Here is a 10,542-nt window from a genome sequence, read left to right as displayed (position 1 = left end):
TTGTGTTTACTTAAGCATGAGTTGAGTGAGTTACAGTAATCTAGAGGGATGTGATGAAAGTTGAATGATGATTTCCTGGACATTCTGCGTAACTGTATGAAACAAGACTGGACAACTGATTTGACACGCTGATTGAAATTTAGATTATAGTCAAAAATGATACCAAGATTTCTGCACCAGTGTATGAAGAATGTGGAGAATGAACCAAGTTGTGTTGCGAGTTTGGTCCTATGATAATGACTTTAGATTTATCTGTATTCAGTTGGAGAAAATGATTTGACAGCCAGTCCTTAACTTCAGTTAGGCATGCACTGAGACTGGTTAACTGATTGTTACTGCTGGGGTTTAAAGAGAAAATAAAACTGTGTGTCGTCTGTGTAAAAATGGAGACCGATATTATGTTTACAGATCATGTGGTGGTAACTTTTAAAAGGAGAAAAGCACAGGGCAAAGGACTGACCCCTGAGGTACTCCATGAATCAAAGATACCAATAACAACACTAAAAGTGTTATTTTGTAGATATGAATAAGAAATGGGGATTTATTGGCAGTATATTGCATAAATGGAATATAATCTTAATAAGCAGCTTTTCATTACTTTCTTTATTTTGTCATCTATTTATATCTACAGACAGTAAGGGTCCTCCTCTACAGAGACCACCATATTCCACCGCCATGTTTTTACAGTAGCCCAGAACGGATAAACCAAAGACAGGTTTCACAGTCACTGTAGGTTCTCCTATATGCTTGGAAGGGGAGATGGAGGCAAGGTGTTTGCAATCTGCAGGCTCACCACTAGATGCCACTAAATCCTACAAACCGGTCCTTTAATGATGGATATGTTACAGTTACACAGTAACACTGTTTGCTTGACAGCCATTAGCAAAAAGACAGTCTTTGTATCATGTTTAGTTTATTTCACTTTTCTTCACTGGTCCGACCAGTCAGAACCAGTTGCATATGTTCTGCATTATAGGCTGAAGAAATATAGATATAATGTGTTTGACAGTGTAGCATGTGATTGTGTTACAGTGGGTCTGCAGCTCTATCAGGCTGGTCTGACACAGAGAGGCCTTTTAGAGCAGAATATGTGACTTCAGGTTGGGTCTGTTACAGAGAACAGGTGGTGGACACGTGCTGCAGCGAGCCTCAGATGCTCACATTTCTTATTATAAGTACATCTCTGTCATCAAAGGACTTTTTATAAATCAGGGATTTTCTTTCTTTTTTGTTACAGGAAAAAATCTGCATGATGAGGGAGCCAAAGGAAGTTCTGCTATCAAATTTCTACCTCTCATCCTCTTTAAAAATACAATCTGTCAAGATGAATATTGCAAACATGACTGTTTTGTCCAGATAAAATGGAACAAGAGTGAAGCAGGAGGAGGAGAGGGAAGAGAATAAAATGAAAACAAAGAACACGAGGAAATGGGGAAGCTGTGCACCGAGAGATGAAAATGATGATGAACAAACCCCCACTCTCTTCTTATTCTAACAAGAGAGAAATAAGTGTTATCTGAGAGGAGAGAAAGAGAGAAATAACGGTAAAAGGTTAGGACCACACAAAACCTGCACACAACTCATGCTTGCTCTGAATCTCAAGGGAACCCTAAGCCATACAGTGAGGTAATTCAGACCATCTGCAGGGAGACCAGGCGTAAGAGGGGCCCTCCATTTTAGCAGGGCTCTATAAAACAGGTTTGCTGGGTGGACTTGATCCACACAGTGACTCTTGGCTGTGATGTTTACACACCAGCTTCATACAGAAGATGAACAACAAATTGGAGCTTCAAGAGTGAAAACCACCTCATCTCCAGTCACTGAAACACTGATGTGTCCTTTCTGCTCAGAAACTGATGAAAGGACCTTTGGCAAAAAGTTTATTTTTCCCTTTCTTCAGTCTCATCTGCAGTTTTGGAATGAAATTACGTTTCTCCAAGAAGGGGATTAGAAAATGCTTATGTGTGGTAATGGAGAGCAGCTCCAAACAAAGCATTTTGTCATTTGATATGGAGGGGACCTCAACCTGGTCTTAAAAAATTGGGAGAAAGTCCAGATTCAAGCTCTTAAGACAAAATGTTATTCTTTTTTTAGATCCTCATTAGTTTTTGTGGTTGCTAGTCTTCCTGAGGTCCAAAGTAGATCTTCAAAGTTGCTGAGTTTGAAATGTTTTGATAAACTTGTGGATTTAGACTGGGTTGCACCAACAAAGATAAATTTAATCTCAGATTAGTTCTAATCAGTGTTTAGAAAAACTTAGTTTAAAATGAGTAAATCCAGACTTAAAATTAAGCAGAGCTCTGCTGCACAATTAAAAAACTGACTTCTGCTTAGTAAATCCAAGTTTATTTATGTAAACCAAATTGAGAGTGATACACTTTAGTTTAATTTGTTATCTGTCTTCACCTTAGTAAACACCAGTGATGTGATTGATCAGATCGGTCTGATCAACTGCAGTGTCCAATCAGTAAATGATTTCCAATAAGGATGGGTATCGGCTGGCTAAAAGACTTCAGTGAAGGCTACTCTTGTGCATCCCCACTCATCGCTCCTCAGAGATCCCTCTTTGCTCCGAGCTCCTCTGAGCAGAAATAAGAGACTTGGGATGGTCTGCAAGATGGCGGACCAAAAGAACTCCTGATTCAAGTGAGGATCGACGAGTGAAGAAACCAACAAGTCAGAGACTTGATGCACGCTGTGCTGCTGCCAGAGGAAGGCTGACTGAGATTACAGTATTCATGGAATAAATAACAAAATAAGAGGTTTGTGTCTATTTCTCAGTTTCCCCCTGAAGGTATCGCTTATTTCATATATTGAATATTTTGGCAGTGAAAATGAGGCTGTAAGCTGGTGGTGGACCAAACAACTGTAAGGCAAAATGAGCACGCAATCTTTCAAAAACACAGATTATTTTGTGTCTACGATTAGCACAAGTACCTTGTCACAATACTGAATCTCACCAACTAACATTGACATGACACTGAGAGAAAACAGTGGTATATGTCAATTTTTTTGATCAAAATTTTGTTAGGGACCCATCAGTAATCCCTGGTCATTGGTAGTGACATATCCCTACTGTCATGAACCAATTCTGCACGCTTGCATGAGATGCTTACAAGACATAGTTCTCTTACAGTCAAAATCTAAAATCTGTACCAAATACAAATCATAACCCCTGCTGTACTATTTTGTGTTATTGTCTGCATATTTTGTCACACCTGTGTCCATCCCACTGTACAAATAAAAAAATAATTATTGGTCACAGTGCCTCAAGTGGAAATATTGCTTCTTTTTTTTTTAATATTTACATGATCTATTTACTCCTGTAGGTTTCAGCACCATGAATCAGTTGTATCAGCATGAACGCACACTTAAACACAGCTGTACAGGAGAGTACAGAGACACATACAGTCACACTCACTTGATCTCAGAGCCTATCAGTGCTCCTCATATAGAATGTCCCTCACCACAGCCAGAAGTCACATTCAATTTGGGAACGTTCTGCTGGTGGGTATTCTTGGAAAAGAACATATAGTGAATATGTGCATACCGAGTGAAATGCTAGAAGACGCTTTAATCTCATTTTCAGGGGGGGATTAGTGGTAAGGTCAGCCATGGTAAATTATCAGCCAGCCATTCAGAGCATCACTCAGGAGTAATGACATCTGTGAGGACGTTGTATCAGGACAGCGCAGGGACAGAAACTACATGTTCTCCCCAGAGGAGGTAAAGGCTGCTTCTGTGGGGGTCAGCTAAACACAGACAAATATAAATACTCACATTGGTTTATTAGTATTTTTTAAAAAAACAGCATAATTTGATGAAGGAACAGGGCACAGTGCAGCAGATACTGAAGCACTGACACTGAAGTACAAACTTTAACTGATTCTGATATCAGAAAATACATTTAATTGAAGGCTAATGTAATTAGACCATGGAGCAGAAGGATGATGACAGACATGATCTCAGCTTTCATTTTTTTCTATTTTCAGCATCGCTGCCAGTCACAGTGTCAACATCCATTCAGCATTAAAATGCTTCTTGGCAGTTCATAATGTGTGATCACCTGAAGCAATGGATGGAGATCAGATAGTATAACATGTTATGAGATAGACTATCATGTTTCCAAGACAAACAAACAAACAAACAAACAAAGTTTAACATAGCACACAAACAAGGATACAAAAATTCAGGCAGGCAAACAAAGATGCAAAAGGGATAGACTGAGACAAAATCTGTGTAAACAAAAAGATTGGGTCAAAAAGACAAGGATCAAGATCAAAGCAGAAAAAAGAGCATACAGGAATTGTAAGGCACAAAGACAATCAGGCAGAATACTAGTGGAAATTAACCAGTATGGTAAACTAATGACAAAGAGGGGAGGAGGGGGGGGAGCAGGTGAGGAAACTGGAAAGAAAAAGTTGAGAAAATTCAAGCTCAAGGCAACTGTGTTCCCTATTTTTTTGAGTTTTGAATCAAACTCAGACTCTTAACTTTTGAAATAAGCAAAAAAAAAAGTTTTACCAAGCTAAAATCTTTTGTTTGGATAATTTACTTTTCTACTTAAAGAAACCAGAATCTTTGACTTTTAGAACTGCCCCAAAAGTCCTACTTTAAAAATTGTTGAGCACTCAGTAAAGTGAAAGCGAATAGTGGTTAATATTTAAATATTTTCTATTGCAACATTTAATTTTCAAGCACCCAAATATGTTTCTTAAACTCAAATATTCAAGTTTTTCCAAGAATAAAAGTAAATTATCTCAACAAAAGATTATAGGCTATATTCCTTAGTTTACTTGAAAACTTAAAGAGTGAGTTTGACTTAAAATTAAAAAAAAAAGTGAAGCCATTTCTGTGTGACGAATCCAACCCATCTGATCCTCCAAAAATGCTGAAATGAACAGTAAAAGGTCATTACATAGTTTTATTGAATCATTCTCATGAGCATGTCTCTAAATTGGTTGGAAGGCATTTTGTATGATGACACAAAAATATAAAATTGATCATGTCAACATGTGTTTCAGGTCGATTCTTTTAATTCTTGATCCAGGGAGTTGAGGCATTGTTCTGTAAATAGCACTGATTGGTATTTCAGATGCATTTTATGTAAGTTACTTTCATCTGATGACCACAATCATCCCCAAACCTGAGCCAAGAGTAACCATGACGATGAAGCTTATCTGACGAAGAACCTAAATGTAGTTGAGAAATTTAGGCCTATCTCTAGATTGATCAAGTCATTACATAATAATTAGGCATAATTGTCCAAAACAACACATTAAAAGCCTGTGACCCATGATACATTTGAAAAAAAAAACTTCATGTTACATGCATTATTGATTGTCAGCTGACTGACTAGGGCAGAGCTTCACACTTAAATTTAAAGTTACTGATGAAAAGAGATTTGATTAAATTAGATTTTATGCATTTTATAACATTCATCACAGCATTAGAATTGTTAATTATTATTTCAGTTTTTCAAGAAACCCCTAAAACTCAAAAATGTGTCACTTCTGAATAGGGTGACCAGACATCCTGGAAAATTCAGGACAGTCCAGAATTACAGGAAGTTGTCCCAGATTCTGCCATGAATTACTGATGTTTACACTTGTGTGTTGCACCGATTAGCTATCACAAACATAAATATTGTTGATGTCATTTAACCTGTTTAGAACCAGGTGACCAAGCCTGCAGCTGTCGCTGTGGGAGGAAATTGTGATAAAAATATATTTTTAAAAAATGTGTTTGCAAGCTCCTACAGCTTAATTACAATTTTATCTGCTGACATGACATTTAAAATTCCTGTAAACACCTGTCACCTGTGTGTAATAGTTCATATGTCTTGTAATCACAGCTATATCATCCTCAGAATTTGCTGAACTTCTTTAGATTATTAATAACAAATGATCAGATTAGCAGTGTGATGTCTCTTAATTACTCAAATTCAAGTAAATTAATCCTTTAACTCCCCTGTCCAGACTTTTCACTCATTCTCATGTGGTCACCCTACATCTGAAGAAGCTTGGGTCTCTTTTTAGGGAGTCAAGGCTCCTGAATCCCCCATAATTTGAAGACTGCATGAAGTCAATTCAGAGTCTACGTTCCCACGGTAGTTCACGTAATCTCAATGATCCACCTCAGTAGTGACTGAACTTTTTGACAACAACAATGAATAAAGACAAAAGGATCAAGTGAGATCCAAGTAGTTTAGCACCTGAACCCTTGTGAGTACAATAAATGTCACAGGGATATTTATAGCGCAGTATATGGAGAATGTCCAATTCCCCTCTCCGCAATAACGCACATGCATCTGCTAACAGCATCAGAGCAAAAAGTCTTTTGCTCCATCTGAGAGGTTGGAGGGGGGTTTGGGAAGTGAAAATAGAAAAGTGCATCGCGTCAGCTCATCTCTGTGCCACTGTACACTTTCTATTAACTTACACTTTAAGCCCCTTGTAACCCAAACCCCAGCCAACTGCAGGCCATGCTTCCCTGTAGGGCCCGGGACACAGGGCTATATATATCCAACACTCACCTTTGCAAGTGCCAAGAGAGCGCACCACACAGCAAGCTGTAACTCCATCACACCATACATGAGCCCTCTTTGCCCTCAGCAAAAAACAACTGGCACAAACTGCAAACATGATACACAAATACTGACTTTACTATATAAAGTGTATTTGCATAGTTCTCTTGAAAAGTTCATACTCTCTTGAGATTTAGATTACTTTGTTCTCCCACACATCTCCAACAAAGCAAAGGTATGGTGAAACACAAATATGTAGAGTCAGTTTCTTCTTGATTTTTTATTTATTGTTCTGTTTAAAAAAGGTTGAGAAAACTCATAATTGTAAGACAGATGCCATCACTAGATTTTTGAGTTTTAGAGACCCCGCCAAAAAAAACAGTATTTAAAAAACTACTTAAAATTAAATGGTTGTAATTGAAAATATCAAATCATCAGCCATTGTCCACTTTTACTTCAATAGGTTTACTCAACAGTTTTTGAAATACAATTTCTGTGGTTTCCAAAAAAAAAAAAAAAAAAAAAAAATTTTCTCAACCAAACATTATTAGTTGGTAAAACAAGAGTTTGAGTTGGGCTCAGACCTCAAAAATCATTTTACAGTAAGTTGCCTTGAAATTTTGAGTTTTCTCAACTTTTTTGTTTTTACAGTGATAAAGCAACAAAACACTATAATATGAATATTTATTTTTTGCAACTTCACTTTGTATTCTCACTCTTTAAGATTTTGCAGCTTTTCTCATTTAATCAGTTATTTCAACTTCATTGCTGAAACAACCAAAATAAACTCGTAGGCCTTAGGCCTTCTTTCAGCACCCAGGCAGATCAGCTGGACACGCTGCTGCAGACCATCACAGGCTGGGAGGAGGAGAGCAGGGACAGAAGCCATGCTAACCCAGCTTGGACTTCAGGCTGTTCAGGAAAATTAAATGGGAGCAGTGGGCAACAGAAAGATGTGCTCCACCACATCATCCAGAATCAAAGTGTTGCACTTTACGGGTGAACCAGTTCTGAGCTCCCAAGACACGACAAGCAAAACTCAAGAGGATGACGAGGGGAGGAGGACTCTGTGTCTCTGTCTCTGACGTCGATGATGCTTTGTGCACAAGAGCAGTCAAAGTTGATGGATACTGTTTCCTAGATTTGAAACTTTTTATGTGAGGTTGTTGGCCATATTATCATCACCATTTTGTTGCTGCTGTTTATGGCTAACCTAATGCAAATTCAAAAAATGCTCTACAGAATAATATCCTTGGTGTATATGTGTATATTTATATATGAAAATAACTGTATATACTGCTCTATTTTATTTGGTTTGGTTTTATATTTGTATCCTATTTTATTCTCAGTTTATTTTCTTTGTCTGTATTGCATGTGTATGTAGCATGAAAGAACTACAACTCTTATTTCCTTATGTAACCCTGTGTAGTATGTATGATAATAAATCACATTGATACCGTGATTTCTGCAAGCTCTTAAAGCTCATTTTGAGTTCACTTTGCCTTTTCTTTATTAAATCTGCTGGTCTCTGTTCCTGGCTGTTTCCAATCCAAAGGACTTAAAGGAACACTGTGCAGGATTTAGTGGCATCTAGCGGAGAGCTTCTCCCATTCCTGAAGTACGGTAGATGTAAAACTCTCATAAGATATAATAACATAAAAGGCCTTATCTAGAGGCAGTGTTTGATTTGTCACATCTGTGCAACTGTAGAAGCATGGCAGCCATTCAAACAGCAAACAGCTCATTCTAAGAGAACAAATCAAAAGAAAAAAGATTCGTATTTTCAGTAGATTACACACTAATACACACAACACACTTGTGAATATTACCATGAGTCAATTTCTGCCATATTCTGCTAATAAATCCCCATAAGTGTTCCATACTGGACCTTTAATGAAATCTAACCCTAAAGGATTTCAAGAGATTTGATATGAAGGCAGTGAGTGGAGTGTATTCTTTCAGTCATTTTGCATGGTGAAGCAGGCCGCTGGGAGTTTCTGTTAGTGCGAAAGCTGATGAAAGGCCTCTCGCAAAATGACATCTGGGTATCTGAGAAAGTGTGGATGTGGTGTGAAAGTGTTGTGAACGTGACAGATCTCAGTGTGCTGACAGCATCACCACAGAGATCCATCTGTGGCCTCAACTCGGCATCTTCTGCCAAGAGGACATCAGCCGTGACAGGCTGACTGCTGTTCAGACCTTGTATCCTGTATCCAGATACTGTGTGTCCAGATTGTGTCTAGATCCAGTTGACACAGATTACAGTTCGCTCCTGACATCAGAATGCTTCTCAAAAGCATCTCGAGTCGCCACTTGTAATCAGATATTTTCTGTTTTTGTTTTTAATTTTAGAATCTGTGGTTAAAAGTGTGATCTCTGTTAAACAGATAAAAATCATTTAATTAATTATGTATTCCTTTTTTAATAATTTATTTAAAAAAATCATTTGCTCTCACCACTCTCTCATGAACAATCATCTTAAAGTAAATATTATTGGCTTTTAAACCACATACAAGGCAATATCAGTGATGGATCATTTCTTCTGGAAAAAGGTACGGTGGCTTTAACAGAAAACTGCTTAAAATGACTAAAAACTTTATGAGGTTAACATTTAACCAAAATCTTAGTCTTTCCCTAACTTTAACTAAAGTTCTTTTGTTGCCTAAAACCTTAACCAAAATCCTAATATTTCCTTACATTAAGGATGGGGTAAGTGATTCTGGAGAAAGATAGTGGATTATTGAGTCTCATTCAGGCTGTCAAACATTGATACTTTGGGTTGGTGGCTTGGATGCATAAGCCGGAAAAGTTCTCTAGCCTCCAAGTTTACTTCCTGGTTATACAGTCCCTTTCCCCCCCCATCTCAGCCCATAGACTTTACATTGTGGAGATGTTATCAGTTTTTAAAACAGCTTTTTCAGCTTGTGGGAAGTTTTTTCAAATATAATACCTTCATGGATCAAAACTGGCCACTGGAAAAAAAATGGCATCAAGGCTGAGGGGCAAAGCCCAGTCTAGTTCTGTAACAAGTCTATGACCAAGCCACTCAACAGTCAACCCAGTCCAAAACATCAATATTTGACTATCTGGGAACAAGACTCAACAATCTCTCTCCAGAATCCCCTCGTCATAAGTCTGGACACAAACCCTGGACTCAGGTGTAACAGTCCTGCACTTTACACTGACCATCTTCCCCAGCTGCCTCCTCGGGACTCCAGTGTGTTATATAAATGTATTGTTTCATTCAATCAAAGAAACTTTGTCAGTTAGCATAATCCAGGCAGAAATTACATTGTCACCACAACAAATTATGAAAATATTTCAGGAACATACAAATCTAATTTCTCAGAGACAGAGATGATTTTTTTTCATAAACATCTTAGCAGATATTTTAAAACTCATACAGGTCACAAAAAGTGTCCTCACATCAGCTGTAAAGGCTCAGAGAGAAAGAGCAGATGATTCTTTATCAGCTTGTGGGGATTAGTAGGCACTAGTTACGCCCATAATCACACATAATCACACACTCACTCACACTAACACGTTCGTTCGAACCCACATTTGCTCCCAAGCACTCTGTACATTTGCACATTCTCTTAAACACAGGGGCACACATGCTGTCACAGACGCACACTCACACACAAACGTGAGAGGTTTGAGAGGCGGCCAGGCCGTGAGCGCTGCGGGGCCACATGATGGTTGGAGGGAGATTTGAGAAGGCTTATCTGAGGATAGATAGAGCAGCAGACTGCAGCTGTGCTGAAATGATTTATATCAGCAGAAACACACACACTTTTTGAAGCCCGTACCCATAGACGTGTGCATGTGTGTGTGAAACACAAGTGCATGTTATTGCAGTAGAATTGCACATGACACGAATACTTAACTGTAAAATCAATTTGCACATTTGTCTGTGACGGAACCTGAATGATGTGAGTAGATTATTACCTTTGTTTAGTCACAGTATGAACAAGAAACATTTACTGTACTCTATATATCTGCAGGTGTTCACTGCT

This window comes from Lutjanus erythropterus, chromosome 8, assembly GCF_056507025.1.
Source record: "Lutjanus erythropterus isolate fLutEry1 chromosome 8, fLutEry1.hap2, whole genome shotgun sequence".
Lineage (NCBI taxonomy): Eukaryota > Metazoa > Chordata > Actinopteri > Lutjaniformes > Lutjanidae > Lutjanus > Lutjanus erythropterus.
The sequence above is the reverse complement of the archived record's forward strand: the minus strand, read 5'-3'. Positions refer to the sequence as shown.